Consider the following 21,259-nt stretch of genomic DNA (forward strand, 5'->3'; position numbering starts at 1 on the left):
CCCCTAGCGAGAGGCCTCCAGGCAGCTGAACCCTTCACTAACCTCACATGGAGTTCTCCCACTGTCCCTAAACTAAATCTCTTAGTATCATCTGAGAATGGGGGGTTTTGTCTACTCTCTTGAGGGGGATATACTTAGGGATCTCCCCTGGATCAGTACCATCGTACTCTGGTGGGTCTACTTCTTGATTGAGGAAGGTGCCAGTCGGAGTTGCTTTCACTAACTACCTAGGCCTGCCTAGGTGCACTTATACGTCCATCATATGAAAGAATCTCCATTTTGTGCTTTTCGACTCCATTTTGTTGTTTTGATAAATTTTGTTAGTAGGCTAAAGGTTACAGCTGTTATGAGATTTTGATGAGACCTTGATTGTTGCAACCTCGGTAGAACATGAGACTGAGGGTGTATTGTTCTACAAAACCTTGACGCACAGATTGTTCCTGCATTCTTATAGGCTAAGAACTGTGAGCATGTTCTTATGCTGATTGGTTGAAGTTCTGCATTCTTATAGGCTAAGAACCGTGAGCGTGTTCTTATGCTGATTGGTTGAAGTGTAATTTCTATGACTATAATAAAGTCATGCAGAATAAACGGGGGCCAGAGATCAGCTCGATCCCCCATACAGAGACACACGTCTCCGTCTGGTCATTTTCAGTTGCCGGCAACACCTTATATATTAATTTGGAAATCACTGGGTTAACCGTGAAGGATCACTTTAAATCCTCCCTCAACAGTTGGCGCCCTTCAACGTGGGGCTCCAAGCAGGAACGCTTCTGCCGCCCGGAGGACAACAAGACAAAGGACCCTCGGACCGGACGCAGGCACTGGAAAATTGGGACTGATCATCCCCCACAACAACCACGGTAAGTTGGCAGTTATACTGTCCAGACTGACCGTTTGGTGTGGTTTTCCTGTGTTTGTTGCTGCAAAGAGGATCTGAGGTTTGTCCCCGGAGTGGGATGATTCTTGGGTGGAATCATATAGAGGTGTAGTTCCGTTGGAAGCCCAGTGCTCGAACCGTACCTCATAAGGGACGGACACCCCGGATTAACCAGTGATGTAATTCTCTTTACAGTCAAAATACCCTGAATTCCTGATCACTGTTAGAATCAGGAGCGGTGAGGTGATCGAAGATTGGGTAGGATGCGTAACTCAGGAATACATAGATATATATGTGTATGTACAGGGGTGTCCGGAGGGTTAAGTCTAAGACGCCCTCCTTTCACTGAGTACCGCGATTTTGGGTTGTCTCAGCGGGGGACAGGTAAAAACCCCAGTGGAATAGACTAAGCGGCCGCTCTGGTAACTATACACGACTAAGTAGGGGTATTTCCCTTTAAAGGAGAATCAGTCCGTGGAAGAAGACGACTTTGAATTGTGCGATGAAGATTTTGTAGAAATTAATTAAGTCTAAGAACTGCTGTATTTTTTGTGTCTTTGGAATATCCGATGGGAGGGGTTGAACAGCTGCGTTATGGCTTTCTTCTGTGCTGAGGAATGTTGTGATTCTTCCTATCTCTGTTCTGGTAGGGAGGGGCAGCAGCATGTGTCTGCGCTCTTGAGTCTCTATTTTCTCAGTGTAGTACACGCTGATAGATCTGTGTTTTGTTTAAAGCGACAATATTGTTTTGAAGTACAAAGAAATATAATCTGGAAAATTGAAAGTGAAATCTAGTGTCTAGTTTTAGAAGGAAATTTGTAAGTGATTGAAAGATTGGTAAAAGTAAGTTGAGCGGTTGATATATAGCAAATTGAGGATCAACAGAGAAAATGAATTCTGATTGTTTTTTTGCTACGTTGAAAAATGAAAGCTGTCTACTCCTATGATAAAGTCTGGATGTTTTGTGGTACCGGAAGGAATTGAGAAAGTCCTTGTTAGATGATATGGTCCCTCCCCAGGAAATTAAGCCTCTACTCCCGACTGTAAGCTCCGTGCCCCTCAATCCCAAAGCACCAATATATACTGGGTTGCCAAAACTTAGTGTGCTTCCACCCTATGATCCGGCTGCGTGGATCTGTGATGTATGCGGAGTTACTAATTCTCAGTGTAGAGAGGTCTGTTACAATTGTGAAGCAAGAAGACCCGGAGTTGTAGCCCCCACCTTTCCCTTGCTAAACGCTGACGGCATCTATTATCAGCCACCGCCAGCACAAGCGCCTGTTATGCCTAGTATTGCTAGTGATTATGAGTATCTGCCCCCACTTATCTTAGTCACTCGGTCAGAGACGGGATATACAGAGGAGATAGATTTTCAGGAAATGTATTCTAATGTTATTCCTGGACCCCACCGTAATGATGTGCTTTTTAGGATAAGGACAGGGGATCTCACAAAACAATATGTTGGGGCCATAGTAAATGCCGCAGATAACCAGCTCCCCCATGCTGGAGGACTGGCTGCAGTGATTTCACAGAAAGGTGGACCCATGATACAGGAAGAATCTAATTCATATATACAAACTTATGGCCAGGTAGAAACAGGACAGGTCGCAGCAACCAGAGCAGGACCGCTGCCGTGTCAATATGTAATATATGCAGTGGGGCCACGGTATAATCCTACCAACATTCCCAGGTCCAAACAGTTACTTACTGAGGCTGTCCAGAGCGCAATTCTGTATGCCACCTCCTACCGCCCCCGAGTCAGTAATATCAGAAGTTTGTTTTTTTTTTAAAGAATTTAGCACGTTCTGCATCAACAGGAAGATCAAGGGTTAAAAACCGTAGCTGCAGCAGTCTCTGCTCCAATTCCAGCCCCCACCCCAGATACAAGAATGCAGCTGGCGCCTGCCCAGCAGCAAACTCTAACTCCAGCCCTCCCACCTTATACGAATTCAGTCCCCTACTCAAATATTTCTTTTAACCCTATGTCTGGAGATATCGCTCCCCAGCCCCGCCGCACCAGTTCTCATTTGCAGTGTTGGCGCTGTGGCCGGCCCGGTCACTTTCAGAGAAATTGTCATACCCCTGCTGACAGATGCTACCCTCAAGTTCCCCTTTCCAGTTACAACCTAGCCACATGTCCATGGCTGGACAGCTGCGACTTCAGTGTGCTATTCTTATGCCTACTAATGTGATTTTAAAAAAAGGTGCACTGTCCTAAACCCCGCTGCTCTTCTCCTAGTTCCTATGGATCCAAAGTGGGGGGGGGGAGTAGGTGACATGAAAAAGGACACTCTTTCTTTCTAGAATGGATCCAGAGGAACAAGATTAGGTTTCCAAACCACATGATTGTCTAGAATTGATGTCTCAGGAAACGGCTGGTCTCTAGTGTGCCTATTCTAATGCTGATTTTGAGCTTTTTGTAGATGGATCCCGTCACCAAGATGACCAAGGACGCTTCTGTACCAGATATGCTGTGGTCTCAGAACATGAGGTAATCAAGGCAGAGTCAATGCCAGCTCATATGTCTGCACAAGAAGCAGAGCGTGCAAACTAGCAGAAGGTAAGACTGTAAATATCTACACTGATTCCAGGTATGCTTTTGGCATTACACACGGTTATGGGCCTATCTGGAGAGCCAAGGCTTTCCTGACAGCAAATGGCCACCCCTTTAAACATGCTGAGGCAGTCCAGCAACTTATGAATGCACTACAGCTTCCCACCCAAGCAGGCATCATAAAGGTAAAGGCACGTACCAAAGGCACTGATGGACGGACAAAGGGTAACGCACTGGCAGACCAGGCTGCCAAAAAGCAGCAAGCACTCCTGTAGCCTCTCAAGTACATCACCTAGACACCCCACCATCTCCATTTGTGTTGAAAGACATCTTAGCCCGGTTACAAGAACAGGCAAGTAAGGAGGAGAAAAATAGGTGGCAAAAGATAGGGGCTTGCTCTGATACCGTCACTGGACTATGGGGGAGGGGTGAAAAGGTCTGCCTACCACAGGTACTGTACCCAATGATGGCACAGGTTCTGCACGGGAATGTGCAACACTCGAAGACGGCCATGTGTGACACCCTACAGAAACAATGGATTGCCCCCGGGTTTTCCACCTGCGCAGAAAGGCAGGTACAGAGCTGCATGATATGTGCCACACATAATCAGAGTAGGACAGTGAAAACCCCATCCAAACACACTCCCCGGCCCTTTAACCAATTCCAGAGACTGCAGAATGATTATATTCAGTTACCCAGGGTAGGGACGTATGAGTATGTGTTGGTCTGCATTGATTTATTTTCAGGTTGGCCAGAAGCCTACCCAGTTGCCAAAGCTACGGCTAAGACAACGGTGAAGAAACTGATGGCTGAGATCATATGCAGGTATGGAGTTCTTGAAGTCATTGAAAGCGATCGGGACTCCCATTTTACTGGAGAGATCATGTCAGAGGTAATGGCAGCACTGGGGGTAAGTCAAGCATTGCATACTCCATCCACAGAGTAGTGGAAAAGTGGAGACTAAATGGAACTCTTAAGCTTAAAATCCAGAAGGCAATGGCAGAGACTGGTAAACCGTGGACAGAATGTCTCCCTCTAGCTTTGTTTTCAGTAAGCTATACCCCAAACAGGAAGACAGGACTGTCACCGTATGAGATTCTGTTTGGCAGGAGCCCCAATCTTGAATGTTTCTTTCCACAACAGTTGCAGCTCAAGTACCAGGACTTGACTAGCTATGTGCAGGCCTTACATGGACACCTTGCCAAAGTGCATTTAACTGTCTTCAGTTCTCTTCCAGACTCAGACAAGGTTCCTGGACACCATCCCTTTGTGCCAGGAGACCTGGTGTATGTGAAAAAGTTTGTGGGCAGAGATTGTCTCCAGACAAGATTTGAAAGACCCCATACGGTGATCCTGGTTACCCCCACTGCAGTAAAACTCGAAGGAAAGAGCACCTGGATCCATGCCTCACACAGTAAAAGAGACTGTTGTTTTTGATCCTGGAACTGAGGGCTATCCTCGCCCCTACCTCTTTGGTCCCTATTGTAAAAATAAGAATTCTGGTCCCACTATTCTCTGGGTAAACCTGACAGCCCCGGCGAATATCTGGCGATTTGATTTTTGTGATGTAGTCAAGTGCCCCGAGACTGAACGGGTTGTAGAGGGGATCATCCAGTTTTATATATGTATTACCAGAAATGACAACGATAATTGTTATTATTGGACAGATGCTGCCTGGAATACGGGAGATGATTGGGGATATAAACCTAGCGAAGCCATGTTCCCTAAGGATGGGACGGGTAGGAGTCTTCGTGAAAGAATGCATCTAACAGCCCTTCTGCAACCACTTAGGGGCTGTAAATGGGGTAAAAGTTGTCACCCCCTCCTCCTAAATCTCGAAAGTCCCCAATCTGCTGACCTGCAGACATTTGTACTGGGAAGGCATTATAATTATGTATTTAGTAGTGGATACTATGGGAATTTAGGCCATATACAGCTCCAGGATATTAGTTTCAGACCAACCAAAGCCCCTGTTACCAGTACACCTAAAACAAGCCCAGGTGAGCGTTTGCAAAATGTAGTCAATGAAGTGATCCCCATTCCAGGTCTCAGTTGGCAAGAAGTTTTCTCCATAGAAACACAAACAACCCCAAGGAAAAACCTATGGTTAGAATGGGTGAGATACAATGTAAGAGTCCAAAATATCTCTGTAGGATGTATTGCTTATGCTGCTGCAAATTCGCATCTATACACACATGTATTGTTTTTTCCTGATGACAACACCACTGCCTGTGTCATGAATCTGTTGAAAGGTTTGAAGTCCACTGATTGCCCAGATTATGTCCCACTAATTCATGAGGAACCTAAACTAAAGGTTCCAGGAGAAGTAACCGTATTAGCTGACAATTACACCTGCTATAATTCCCACGACACCACAGGTACACTAGTAGGGATCTTTGAGACAGGTTTCTGCAAAGGGAACAGTTCTCTAGATACTGATTTGCTAATCAAACATACACAATATATGTACGACATTTATTGGTTATGTGGAGATGGTAAGCCCCGTCCTAGGTTGCCTAATGCCTGGATAGGTCAATGCACCCCTGTTAAACTAGCCATGCAGTTCAAGATTTTATTTTTGGGATCCAAAGATACCTGATGAACCTACCAGAAAGAGGAGAAGTCTCGATCAGCTCCACATGAGTTATGAAGAAGATCCACTAGTATATATTGATGCCATTGGAGTGCCAAGGGGGGTGCCTGACCAGTTTAAAGCCCAGAACCAGATCTATGCTGGCTTTGCTTCTATAATCCCACAGATGCAGATTAATAAAAATGTTGAATGGATCAAATATATATATTACAGTGAACAAAGATTTGTTAATTATAGCTGTGATGCCTTTTAGGGTATAGTTGAGGATTTGGGCCCTAACACTTGTATGACTCGTGCTGCAACCCGACCTAAGAGAATTACACTGAATCCTGTCCAGACAAGATCACATGCAGTGACATAAGAAGCTGACACAGGATTGTGGTTGGTGGATACTGGAGACATTAACTTTTGGGAGTAGGCTGACAGTAATCCTTTTGGGAAGGAGCTGTAGACCAGCATGTCATGATGCCCCCACCACCAGAGAACCAACCACATCAGGTAGGGTAAGACAGATACAGGAGTATTATCCCTGGAGGCCCTCTGACTAGCTATGCAAAAACAATTGGCTGACCCTGAGAACCAACCTTTCTCATTTTACAAACAAATAATGATAATATGATGGACGTATAAGTGCACCTAGGCAGGCCTAGGTAGTTAGTGAAAGCAACTCCGACTGGCACCTTCCTCAATCAAGAAGTAGACCCACCAGAGTACGATGGTACTGATCCAGGGGAGATCCCTAAGTATATCCCCCTCAAGAGAGTAGACAAAACCCCCCATTCTCAGATGATACTAAGAGATTTAGTTTAGGGACAGTGGGAGAACTCCATGTGAGGTTAGTGAAGGGTTCAGCTGCCTGGAGGCCTCTCGCTAGGGGAGAGTTTCTGAGGTGTCTGGATGAAGAAATCCACCTCCCCTTTTCCCATCACATGGACAGTCTCGAAGGATCTTTCTTTAGGGGAAAAACTTAGTGTTTAGGGGGGATTGTCAAGGTGAAAATATATATCTTTATACCTTTTTTGTACTGCTATACTCATACTGTGAAACAATAACTTTTTCCTATGTTTGCAGATATAACTGTATTTAAAATGGCTGCCAGTATTCACCTTTATCCTTGTCATGTATGTAATACTAAAACTTGTTTTTTGGTGTATTTGTGTGTATTAGGAAATTCTGCACTAGGATAACTAGTGATGAAACCAAAAGCGTTGCCACCCCTGCTCTTCTCTACACTGATTTCACAAAGTTACCTGATGAAGATGTTGAAGCCAAGAGCATGGCTGTCTTCAAAAGATCCCCACTACTGTTATCAATAATTGTTATTCGTAAATTCTAGTATACAGGGGGGACGGGTACGCCGCAACAGACATGGCTGGTAACATGGCACCAGTCATGTGAAGACCAGTACCCCTCGAGCTTATAGCTTGGGATAGTACCTCTGATGCTGGACATTAATTAACAAAATTTATCTAGGGGGGAATGTGAAGGAAGAAATTAAGAAAGAATCTCCATTTTGTGCTTTTCGACTCCATTTTGTTGTTTTGATAAATTTTGTTAGTAGGCTAAAGGTTACAGCTGTTATGAGATTTTGATGAGACCTTGATTGTTGCAACCTCGGTAGAACATGAGACTGAGGGTGTATTGTTCTACAAAACTTTGACGCACAGATTGTTCCTGCATTGTTATAGGCTAAGAACTGTGAGCATGTTCTTATGCTGATTGGTTGAAGTTCTGCATTCTTATAGGCTAAGAACCGTGAGCGTGTTCTTATGCTGATTGGTTGAAGTGTAATTTCTATGACTATAATAAAGTCATGCAGAATAAACGGGGGCCAGAGATCAGCTCGATCCCCCATACAGAGACACACGTCTCCGTCTGGTCATTTTCAGTTGCCGGCAACACCTTATATATTAATTTGGAAATCACTGGGTTAACCGTGAAGGATCACTTTAAATCCTCCCTCAACAATAGTTAATAAATAACATTACCCACATGTTTACTTTACATCAGCACAATTTTTGAAACAAAATTTTTTTTTGCTAGGAAGTTATACGGGTTAAAATTTGACTAGCGATTTCTCATTTTTACAACAAAATTTACAAAACCATTTTTTTAGGGACCACCTCACATTTGAAGTCAGTTTGAGGGTTCTATATGGCTGAAAATACCCAAAAGTGACACCATTCTAAAAACTGCACCCCTCAAGGTACTCAAAACCACATTCAAGAAGATTATTAACCCTTCAGGTGCTTCACAGCAGCAGAAGCAACATGGAAGGAAAAAATGAACATTTAACTTTTTAGTCACAAAAATGATCCTTTAGCAACAATTTATTTATTTTCCTAAGGGTAAAAAGAGAAACTCGACCCCAAAAGTTATTGTACAATTTGTCTTGAGTACGCCGATACCCCATATGTGGGGGGGGGACCACTGTTTGGGCGCACGACAGGGCTCGGAAGGGAAGGAGCGCCATTTGACTTTTTCAATTAAAAATTGGCTCCAATCTTTAGCGGACACCATGCGCGTTTAGGGAGCCCCTGTGTGCCTAAACATTGGACCTCCCCCACAAGTGACCCCATTTTGGAAACTGGACCCCCAAAGGAGCTTATCTAGATGCATAGTGAGCACTTTGAACCCCCAGGTGCTTCACAAATTGATCCGTAAAAATGAAAAAGTACTTTTTTTTCACACAAAAATTTTTATCCTCAATTTTTTCATTTTCACATGGGCAACAAGATAAAATGGATCCTAAAATTTATTGGGAAATTTCTCCTGAGTACACGGATATCTCATATGTGGGGGTAAACCACTGTTTGGGAACATGGCAGGGCTCGGAAGGGAAGGAGCGCCATTTGACCTTTTGAATGAAAAATTAGCTCTAATCGTTAGCGGACACATGTCGCGTTTGGAGAGCCCCTGTGTGCCTAAACATTGGAGCTCCCCCACATGTGACCCCATTTTGGAAACTAGACCTCCCATGGAACTAATCTAGATATGCGGTGACCACTTTAAACCCCCAAGTGCTTCACAGAAGTTTATAACGCAGAGCCGTGAAAATAAAAATTTTCTCTGTCGCCCATGACGGCACCACGGAGAGAGGGGATCCGCCCACCAAGGACAGGAAACCTACAGATAAAAAGGGCGGTACCACTCTCCCGCATCAGTTGGTTTCCTGTCCTTGATGGGAGACCTACAGACTTACCAGAAGGAAGATCGTCGTGGGATTCCGGGGCCAATCAGTCCGACTCAGGCAGCTGGGGTCCCTCTGCCTCGGCTGGTGTGGTCACCCGAAGCGCCACCGCTGGGGCTAGTGGGCCTCTAGGGTGTGCGGGGGAGGTGACATGGAGACGCGGTCACCTCCCTAGGTAAGATGCAGCAGCGGCAACATCCAGGGGGGTCCCTCTGTGGTTGCGGGAGGAGCGGCGCGGCTCTCCCTTTGGAAGCGTCAGCCTGCACACTGCATAGCCGACCGGCGTGCAGGGACCGCGCGTTGGGGCAGGCTGCAAAGAGACCGGGAGCTCCGGTGGGCAGCGGGTCATGTGCGGCACCATCTTGAAACTGCACGTTGGAAAGAGTGATAATGGCACACTCCGCAGGCGCCGGCAGACAGCGTTCCTACGCAGGCGCCGGAAGAGGCGCTTCTGCGCAGGCGCATAATTGAATCAAGCGGCGGGAATCGCCGCCGCATAAAAAGAGGCTGCTTCAGTAATCCGTCGGTAAAGGAACCGCAGCACGAGCCACGGCACAGGCAGCAGCGCAAATTGCAGCACTAGCCACAAAAAAAAAAAAAAAAAATGCCGCAGCAGCGATAAACATACAGGGGGGTCCCTCTGTGGTTACGTGGAGAGTGGCGCTCTCCCCCCTGAAGCGTAAGCCTGCAATCTGCAAAAGCCGGGGCCCCCGGTGTGCAAGGGGGAAAAAAAAAAAGAAAAAAGCCGCATGCTGCCTCTCCCAGAATCTTCTCCAGGGAAACACCGGAGCTGAGCCTACTTCGGTTGCCAGGCCTGGACCTCATGGGGGAGAGAAAATCATTGACAGCAATGCAGCACTCCTGATGGGACGCCGCTTCCCCTCATGATGGGCTCTCGGCGTCACCAGCTCCCCCTGTTTTTTTAGCAGGTATGGAGCCAGCACAAGTAAGTGCATGGTGGAATGTCCTGTTGATAGCTCATGCCTTTGTGCAAAGCTGTGCTAGAGCTTCATATGCGAGGTATGTTTTCACATATACACAGCCAGACCTTGGACCTCTAGGCTATAATAAGGCCATATGTCCAGGCTACATCTCATGATTTGCCTTAAGTTAGTTGCATGTCTTGTCTGCGCAGAGCCTTATGATTAGACTTCAAAGTGACCTTTGGAAGCATGGTTTTTTTTTTGTTTGGGTTTTTTTGGGGTCTGATAAACAGGTGTCTCATTTTTCTTTGCAACTTAACTACTCTCTGCCTTGGGAGGACATATAGTGTTAATGGAGCACTTTGTCTCCATGAAGACTGCCCTTCAGCTGCGGCTCATTAGTTAGCTCCTTCGGGTGGGGTCAGTCTGACAAACGAGATACACTATTCAAAGTGGAGGCTTATCCGTATCTCTGAGAGATTGCTCTTTTGCTTGTAACTATGGGCCGGTTTTCAAGCATGACTGTAGCTCTATGCTTTATATTGTGTGTGGCTGAACATCATATAATAATAATAATAATGGTCTTTATTTTTGTATAGCGCTAACATATTACGCAGAGCTTTGCAGACATTGTCATCGCTGTCCCCAGTGGGGCTCACAGTCTGAATTCCCTATCGGTGTGTCTTTGGGGTGTGGGAGGAGGCCGGAGTGCCCGGAGGAGACCCACGCAAACACGGAGAGAGCATGCGGGCTCTTTGCAGATGTTGTCCTGGGTGGGATTTGAACCCGGGACTCCAGTGCTGCAGGGCTGCAGTGCTGGCCACTAAGCCACCGTGCTGCCCCATATCATACGGCATCATGATACTTTTATGCATTATATTGAGTGCAACACGTTGCATCATGTTTCCTCTATACATCGTATTGAGTGCCTCCGTGTGTCATATTACATCTTAGAGCCTCTATGCATCTTACCGAGTGCCCCTGCGTGTCATGGTGCCTCTTTGCATTATATTGCGTGTCTGTGTATCATATTGCTTCTATGCATTATGTCGTGTGTCCCTGTATCATGTCGCATCATAGTGCTTCTATGCATTATATTACATGCCTCTACGTATCATATTACATCATGGTGCCTCTATGCCTTATATTGCGTGCCTCTGTGCATCATATTGCGGCATGGTGCCTCTATGCATCTTACTGAGTGCCTCTGTGCGTCATATGGCATCATGGTGCCTCTATGCATCATACTAAGTGCCTCTGTGCATCATATTGCATAATGGTGCCTCTATGCATTATATGGCATGTCTCTGTGTATCATATTGCATCATAGTGCTTTTATGCATTATATTGCATGCCTCTATGTATCATGTTGCATCATAGTACCTCTAGGCATCGTATTGAGTGCCTCTGCGCGTTGTATTGCATCATGGTGCCTCTATGCATCTTACTGAGTGCCTCTGGGTGTCATATTGTATCATAGTGCATCTATGCATCATACTGAGTGCCTCTGTGCTTCATATTGCATTATTGTGCCTCTACATATCATATTGAGAGCCTCTGTGCATCATGTTGCATCATAGTGCCTTTATGCATCATATTGAGTGCATCTGTGCTTCATATTGCATCAGTGCCTCTATGCATCATATTGAGTGCCGCTGTGCAGAATGTTTCATTATAGTGCCTTTATGCATCATATTGAGTACCTCTGCTTCATATTGCATCATTGTGCTTTCATGCATCATATTGAGTGCCTCTGCATCATGTTGCATCTTAGTGCCTCTATGCATCATATCGAGTGCCTCTGTGTATCATATTGCATCATAGTGCCTCTGTGCTTCATGTTGTATTATAGTGTTTCATATTGCCTCTGTGCATCATAGTTCACAGTGCCTCTGTGCATAATGTTGCATCGTATTGCATCATGTCGCATCTCAGTGCTTCATATTGCCTTTATGCATTGTATTGCATTATATTGCATCGTGGTGCTTCATTGTGCTTTTTTGCTTCACATTGCATCAATAGCCCCTCCATGCATCAAAATGTGTGCTTACGGGCATCTTATTGCTTCAGTGCTCCTGTGCCTCAGGGGGTATCATTAGTATCATAGTACCTCTGTGCTTCCTAGTACTTCGGGCTTGGTGTTTTCTTTTTTGGGTCTGGGTTAGACCTTCTGATTTAGGTTATGCAGCCACGCACAAGGTATATCGTGGGTCTACCATTTCACATTTTTGTCTTGGGCCCCAACTCTGGCTTATAAGTCCTAGTGGTTTTGTACCCAGTTCCAACTTCTGTTGATTCATTCTTTACAACAGGGCTTAGCTGAGCTTTGCTTGAATTGGCTGAGTAAATTAGCAGTTCTTCCGTATGGAACAGTTTTTCTCAACCTATAAAGGGACATACTACTATCCTGGGAGCAGAAAATACCAAGAGGTGGAAGGAAAAAATCCTTACCAATTCCACATGTGACAATCAGGCTGGTTTCCTTGATTAACATCCAGTAGACAGATTCTCGTCCCATAAGTCTGTTGTACTATGGTTACCAGGGACGGCATGTCTGCCTTTGGCACCTTGTGGCGAATCAGCACCTCTCTGGTGGGAAGAATCCTGTTTTTCTCTAGCCACAGAGTATGGCTACTCCCTCCATGGCTGATAACACTGACAAGCTTGCCTTTTAGGATATGTATATGTGTGTAATGTCAGTAAAATAGGAGTGATGATCCACGTTTCCCTTTCAGCGTTTCTAATGAGAGGCCAACTCTGGTAATGTTAGGAAATATTACCTGCCGGATTGTGTATTCCTTAGTTGCAATAATATCCAACCCTTGTTTGGGGTTTAGACACCTAAGGATTCGGAGTAGACGTGATCTCCTGGATGAGTAATGTGTGTACATCCTAATGCTCTGCCATTATCCATGTATTAACGGTTATTGGTTTGATCTTCCCGCAGTCCAGGACCGGAGGCTAGTGGCACGCGTGGGGTGAGAGCGCGCCCTTATGACGCAAGCAGACGCCGCGGTGCATGACTGGGTAATCCAGTCTGAACAGGCACATGTTGTTTCTCCAAGTCCCCTCCTCGTGGAAATATAGAGCAGGTGGTCGGGGGCCGGTACTCTGAGCCCTAATATGTGGAAATGGTCAAAAGGCTGGTCACCCAGACTTCTCTGGTGCATCTCCTCAGAATATTAGCCATAATATTGATTGTGAATGTTTCCAGGAGTGGAGTAGACCATATAGGAACCACCAAACTGCTGGGGGGGGGGGGGGGGAACCTGGAGGAACTTCCTTTCAGGATCCAAGTTAGAAGAGGGAGTTTCCAATAACAGCTGTCTTAGAGTTTCTGCAAGGAATTGGAACAGGGGCTAGCCACAAATACTTTAAAAGTTCAAGTCTTGGCTTTAAGGGCCCTGTACAATTACGACCCGGCTGGGTATCAGGGATATCCAGGTTCATCAAAGCGTTGGCCAGGTCTAGACCCATCCCCTCTCGGTTTACTCCTCCTTGGAATTTAAACTTGGATCTTATATCCCTATCCAAACCTCCTTTTGAATCCCGGTCAGAGGCTTCTCTGGGAATCTGTCCCTTAAAACATCACTTTATGAATCGGTGGGTTCCCAGGTTCATCAGGGCAGCAGGTAGTTCGAGGCCATTTCCAGTAAAAGTTCCCTTCAATGGGATTTATTTTTGGTCCTTTAAAACCCTGTCTAAACCGCCCTTCAAACCCTTAGAGGATATCCCATTAAAACTCCTATCCCTCAAAACATCCCTGCTCGTCGCCCTCTCATCTGCTCGTAGAATAAGCGACATACAGGCACTATCTTCTAACCCTCCTCATACACTGTTTTTAGAGGATAGTGTTACTCTCAAAATAGATCCTGCATACCTCCCGAAGGTGGCATCCCGGTTCCACCGAACTCAAGAGATATCTCTTCCCTCCTTTTGTCTTAACCCTAAAAATAGGGAGGAGGAATCATTGCATACACTAGATGTCAGGAGATGCTTCTCGTAGTACTTAGAAGCCACCAGAGAGAGTAGGGAGGATGCCTCTCTTTTTGTGTGCTTTCAGGATCCCTGGAAGGGGAAAAAAGCCTCCAAAGCTACTCTGGCGAGATGGATCACAGATGCTATCAGCCTATCATACTCATCAAGTGAAATGTCTATTTCCGGGGAGGTCAAGGCTCACTCAACGAGAGCAGTGGCAGCTTCTTGGGCGAGAAGGCCGGAGATTCGATTGACCAGATATGTAGAGCTGCTACTTGGTCATCACCTTCCACATTCTATAGGCACTATAGATTGGACCTTATTGCCTCTTCTTACCTTACTTTTGGTAAAGGGTTCTGGAAGCGGTGGTCCCTCCCTGAATGTACAAATCTATGAAATCTCTCCGTGGTGCTGTCATGGGCGACAGAGAAAAATATAGTTCTTACCGATAACGGTATTTCTCTGAGCCCATGACGGCACCCGTACATTCCCTCCCTTCACTCATGGGTGTGCACGTTAATATAGTGCCATAGTTTATTTTATGATAGGTCACGCGGTATCTCAATTAAGTTAAGTAATATTGAAACTAATAAGCTGTTCCATAGTCTCCCATTGTTCTCTAGTAAACAACTGATGCGGGAGAGTGGTACCGCCCTTTTTATCTGTAGGTTTCCTGTCCTTGGTGGGCGGATCCCCTCTCTCCGTGGTGCCGTCATGGGCTCAGAGAAATACCGTTATCGGTAAGAACTATATTTTTTTCTTTCCTCAAAAATTATTTTTTAGCCCGCAATTTATTTTCACAAGAGTAACAGGAGAAATTGGACCCCCAAAGTTGTTGTCCAGTTTGTCCTGAGTACACTGATACCCCATATGTGGGGGGTAAACCACGTCGGGGCTCGGAAGGGAAGTAGTGACTTTTGAAATGCAGACTTTGATGGAATGGTCTGCTGGCGTCATGTTGCGTTTGCAGAGCCCCTGATGTGCCTAAACATTAGAAACCCCCCACAAGTGACCCCATTTTGGAAACTAGACCCCCCATGGAACTCCTCTAGATGTGTGGTGAGCACTTTGAACCCCCAAGTGCTTCACAGAAGTTTATAACGCAGAGCCATGAAAATAAATAATTTTTGAGGAATGAAAAATTGTTTTAGCAAGCAATTTTTTTATTTTCGTAAGGGTAACAGGAAAAATTGGACCCCAATAATTGTTGCCCAGTTTGTCCTGAGTATGCTGGTACCCCATATGTGGGGGTAAACCACTGTTTGGGCGCACGTCAGGGCTCGGAAGGGAGGGGAGCACCATTTGACTTTTTGAATGCAAGATTGGCTGGAATCAATGGTGGTGCCATGTTGCGTTTGGAGACCCCTGATGTGCCTAAAAAGTGGAAACCCCTCAATTCTAACTCCAACACTAACCCCAACACACCCCTAACCCTAATCTCAACTCTAGCCATAACCCTAATTACAACCCTAACCCCAACACACCCCTAACCACAACCCTAACCCCAACACACCCCTAACCCTAATCCCAACCACAACACACCCCTAACCATAACCCTAACCACAAGCCTAATCTTAACCCTATTTCCAACTCTAGCCCTAATTCCAACCCTAATTCTAATTCCAACCTTAAGGCTATGTGCCCACGTTGCAGATTCGTTGAGATTTTTCCGCACCATTTTTGAAAAATCCACAAGTAAAAGGCACTGTTTTACCTGCGGAATAACCACGGATTTCCAGTGTTTTTTGTGTGGATTTCACCTGCGGATTCCTATTGAGGAACAGGTGTGAAACGTTGCGGAATCCGCACAAAGAATTGACATGCTGCGGAAAATACAACACACACAGCATTTCCGAGTGGTATTTTCCGCACCATGGGCACAGCAGATTTGGTTTTCCATAGGTTTACATGGTACTGAAAACCTGATGGAAAACTGCTACTGTTGAGGGAGGATCTAAAGTGATCCTTCACGGTTAACTCGGTGATTTCCAAATTAATCTACAAGACGTTGCCGGCAACTGAAAATGACCAGACGGAGACGTGTGTCTCTGTTTGGGGGGGATCAAGCTGATCTCTCTGGCCCCCGATTATTGTGTATGACTTTTCATAGTCATAGAAATTATACTTCAACCAATCAGCATAAGAACACGTTCACAGTTCTTAACCTATAAGAATACAGGAACGGTCAGGACGTCAAAGTCTCGTAGAACAATGCACCCTCAGTCTCATGTTCTGCCCAGGTTGCAACAAACAAGGTCTCATCAAGGTCTCATAACAGCTGTAAACTTTAGCCTACTAACAAAATTTATATCGAAACAACAAAATGGAGTCGAAAAGCACAAAATGGAGAATCTTTCTTAATTTGTCCCTTCACATTCCCCCCTAGATAAATTTTGTTAACTAATGTCCAGCATCAGAGGTACTATCCCAAGCTATAAGCTTGAGGGGTACTGGTCTTCACATGGCTGGTGCCATGTTACCAGCCATGGCTGTTGCGGCATACCCGTCCCCCCTGTATACTGGAATTTACGAATAACAATTATTGATAACAGTGGTGGGGATCTTTTGAAGATAGCCATGCGCTTGGCTTCAACATCTTCCTCAGATAACTTTGTGAAATCGATGTAGAGAAGAGCAGGGGTGGCAACGCTTTTGGTTTCATCATTAGTTGTCTTAGTGCAGAATTTCCTAATACATACAGAAATACACCAAAGAACAAGTTTTAGTATTACATACATGACAAGGATAAAGGCAGCGATGTGTAACAAACTTTGCAAGATTCCAGCTATCCAGCCCCCAAGTCCCTCAAACCAATTGGCTGGATTAAAAAAAGGAGAAGGTGTCTGCCCACCAACTGTCCTTATTATGGTCAGTGTCTTTATTATATTAATCTCTGAGTGACTATGATAAGTTGGTTTTGGACAGCAACAGTAGTATTAAGTATATCCAATATATCCCAAATTTGATCATCTAAATAATCTGTGGCCCTAAGCAATTTATCCCACATATGTGTAATCATAGAATAAATAAAAATAGAACTGACAATTTTATTGGCTACACCCATCTGTACTACTAATCTTTCATGATATTATACAAACTTATTATTCAAGAAAATTGGGGAATTTAGGCTATCCCATACAGTTACCAATATTATTATATAAAAATACGAAAAACCAAAACATGTCCCCTTATTTGCTACTAGTCTGTTTGACCAGCTGGCAGTGCGATGCGTGGATCCATGTCGACCTTCCTTCCAGCTTTACTGACATAAGAGTGATGAGGACTTGGTAGGGACCGTCATACAAGGGTTCTAGTCCGTGTTTTCCAACATGGCTTTTCACGACCACAAAACCACCAGACTTTAAGTTGTGACAAGTGTCGGTTTCTGCTGAATCTGGAAGGGAAGAAAAAACTAAAACATGGGTGTTAGTAAGATTTTTACTAAGCTGAATAACATATTGAACAGCACGGTCAGTTTCTTCTGACAACTACTGAGACTGGAAATTTGCAACTGGGGGCCTAGCACCAAACAGTATCTCATATGGGGACAGGCCATGTTTTGCCTTAGGGGTAGTGAAAATATGGTACAGTACAATGGGTAGGAGCTCTGGCCATGGAGCCGTAGTCTCCTGCATCATTTTGGTCAATTGTCCCTTCAGTGTGCCATTCAGCCTCTCCACTTTCCCACTGGATTGTGGATAGTACAGAGTATGGAGGGCTACAGTGGATCCAAGCATTGTCAGAACCTCCTGATACACATAAGAAGAAAAGGCCGGGCCTTGGTCACTTTCAACGACTTCTGGAACACCATATCTGCATATGACTTCCATCACCAGTTTCTTCGCTGTAGTCTTTGCAGTCATGTTGGTAACGGAAAATGCTTCTGGGCAACTGGAGAACATGTCGACAACCACCAGACAACATTCATACCTTCCAGACTTAGGCAACGTGATATGGTCCACTTGGAGCCTTTGGAACAGATAGTCGGGCTTAGCAAGGTGCTTCGGGGGTACACATTGAAGTAGACTGGGATTGCAGGTCTGACACATATTACATGCACGGTTGAGTGCTGTCAGGACTGTAGAAATACCTGGAGCCCAGTAGAATTTTTGTACCAGGGCTAGGGCCTGGTTTTTTGTTTTTTTTTTACCTCGATGTATGGGCCCATGTGCCCACATGGCAATAGCAGGGTACATCCGCTTAGGGAGACACACAAGTTGTACCTTTTTCCAGAGACCATTGTCCATACATGCTCCATCAGCCTTCCACTGCTTCACCTCTTCCTTTGTGGGCATTCTCTGCATCGTCATTAAGCGGTCTCGTGGGGTCCGACAGAGAAAACCTCAGTCTGACGTGGATCATCAGGTTCCTGTAGAGTCAGTGTTTCTTGTAACTGTTTACGCTGAGAGCATGAGGTCACCATAGCTGGTATGATCATTTCAATGGGTAGGAGAGCAGCAGCTTTTGCTTGCATATCTGCAAAGGCGTTACCAACAGTCTGTGGACTGTTCCTAGAACCGTGCTCCTTGACCTTGATAATGGCCACCTGGGTAGGTAATTTGATTGAGTCCATAAGGGTTTTAACAGCTTCAGCATTCTTCACTGGAGTCCTGGCGGTGATAATAAACCCTCGATTGGCCCATAGGGCTCCGAAATCATGAGCAATACCAAATGCATACTGTGAGTCCGTGTATATATTAGCCCTCCTGTCTTTGGCCAGAATACATGCAGTAGACAGAGCCTGAAGTTCTGCTTCTTGTGCTGACAGTGAGGGAGGGAGGGAGTGCAGCTGCGTGCACTACAGTGTCTTCCGTAGTAACAGCGTACCCGGTGTGGAATCTGCCAAAATCATCAGCATATCTTGAACCGTCTTTGAGGGCATTGTAGAGAGGTTGCATTATGCGGGATGCGTCCGGTATCCACTGACGACAATAAGTACATAGTCCAAGAAAATGCTGGAGTTCAGTCTCATCTTTCGGAAAAGGAAGGGAGCTGACGGCTATTTTTCTTTCTTTTGTGAGGTGTCTGACACCCTGAAGGAGACAGTGACCCAAAAATATCACTTGACCAAGGCAGAACGGAAGTTTCGAGGCCGAAACCCGACAGTTCAGATCTGCCAGATACTTGAGGAGGCTAACAGTGGCAGCAATGGCTTCCTGCTCTGTTCGTGCACATAACAAAAGATCATCCACATTATATTCATCTGCATAGGGGTTATATAACGTAAGGACCATCTGACCATCATCTTGGAATTGTATTCTGGAGCGGCTGTGATAATAAATCTGCCCCCAGTAAATGAACCGGACATGTGGGAAAGATTACGAACTGAGCAGTAACTTCTGGGAAAGGTCCCACAGGGATGGGTTTTGTGAGAGTATATTTATTAGGTCTGCCATCTACTCTAATTAAAACAAACTCTTGGTCTGAAAATTGACATGGCGGGGCTTGGGAGTGAGATTCCCAGACAGGGTTAAAAGGGATAATGGAGAACTGAATTTGTGTAGGGTGGGAGGGCTGGAGCTGAAGTCTGTTGTGTGGGCCACTGATAAGGAACAGAGCTGCTTCCTTGCAGCTTGTAGCTGCGGTGGGGGCTGGAATTAGAGCAGGATTCGCTGCGGCTACTGATTTAACCTTTAATTTCCCTGCTGATGCAGAGCGGGGTAAGTTCTTAAAACCTTTTTTACTACTTTTAATGCATCATCTGGAATGGAAGTCTCGATATCGGGTCTGACTGACATTATTGCCTCTTTCAATTCAGATTTAAGGCCGGACATTAAAGCTGCCACAAAAATGTGTGAATGGGCTTTATTTTACAATGAGAATCCCAGATCTTTAAATACTACAATAAGACGCCCATAGAACTTCTCGGCAGTCCAGGATATATTGGTGCCTTGGGGTTAAGGGGCATAAGGCTTACAGTCGGTAGTAGAGGCTTAATTTCCTGGGGAGGGACCATATTATCAAGCAGGGAGACCCCTGTCCAAAATTTTTGATTGTTTGCTTTCCTGACACATTAATCTCAGTCACTTTCTCAGTTCCTTCTAGTACCACAAAACATCCAGTTTTTTGTCATAGTAATAGACAACTTTCCTTTTTCAACGTAGCAAAACAATCAGAATTCACATCCTCTGTTGATCCTCAATTTGCTATATATCAACCACTCAACTTGAAGCAGGTGCTTTAAACAAAACACAGATCTTCCAGCACGTACTACACCAAGAAAATACAGAGAAACTTAGAACGCAGCTATGTGCCCCCTCCTTACCAGAGACACAGAGATAAGAAAATCGCAGCATTCCTCAGCACAGAAAGAAGAAAGCAATAGCGCAGCTGTTTGACCCCTCCCATCTAGTATCTTAGAAATTTCACACAGAAACGGAATACAGCAGTTCTCAGACTTAATTAATTTCTACAAAACCTTCATCACACAATTCACATGCCAGATTGAGAATATTTTCCCTGCATTCCTGACAGATTTCTTTCCCCGTCTTTGGGCTAACAATATCAGATTCATCACACAAATTCAAAGTCTTCTTCTTCTTCCACGGAAACTGATTCTCCTTTAGAGCTAAATATCCTTACTTAGTCGTGCATAGTACTAGAACGGCCGTATAGTCTATTCCACTAGGTTTACCTGTCCCCGGCTGGGACAACTCAAAATCGCGGTACTCAGCGAAAGGAGGAGGGCGTCTCAGACTTTCCCTCCGGACACCTCTGGAAGTATACATATATATCTATATATTCCTGAGTTACGCATCCTACCCATCTTCGATCACCTCACCGCGCCTGATTCTAACAGTGATCAGGAATTCAGGATATTTTGACTATAAAGAGAATTACATCACAGGTCAATCCGGGGTGTCCGTCCCTTATGAGGTACGGTTCGAGCACTGGGCTCCCAACGGAACTACACCTCTATATGATTCCACCCAAGAATCACCCCACCATCGGGGACAAACCTCAGATCCTCTTTGCAGCAACAAACACAGGAAAACCACACCAAATGGTCAGTCTGGACAGTATAACTGCCAACTTACCGTGGTTGTTGTGGGGGATGATCAGTCCCAATTTTCCAGTGCCTGTATCCGGTCCGAGGGTCCTTTGTCTTGTTGTCCTCCGGGGGGCAGAGGCATTCCTGCTT

This window comes from Ranitomeya variabilis, chromosome 2, assembly GCF_051348905.1.
Source record: "Ranitomeya variabilis isolate aRanVar5 chromosome 2, aRanVar5.hap1, whole genome shotgun sequence".
NCBI lineage: Eukaryota > Metazoa > Chordata > Amphibia > Anura > Dendrobatidae > Ranitomeya > Ranitomeya variabilis.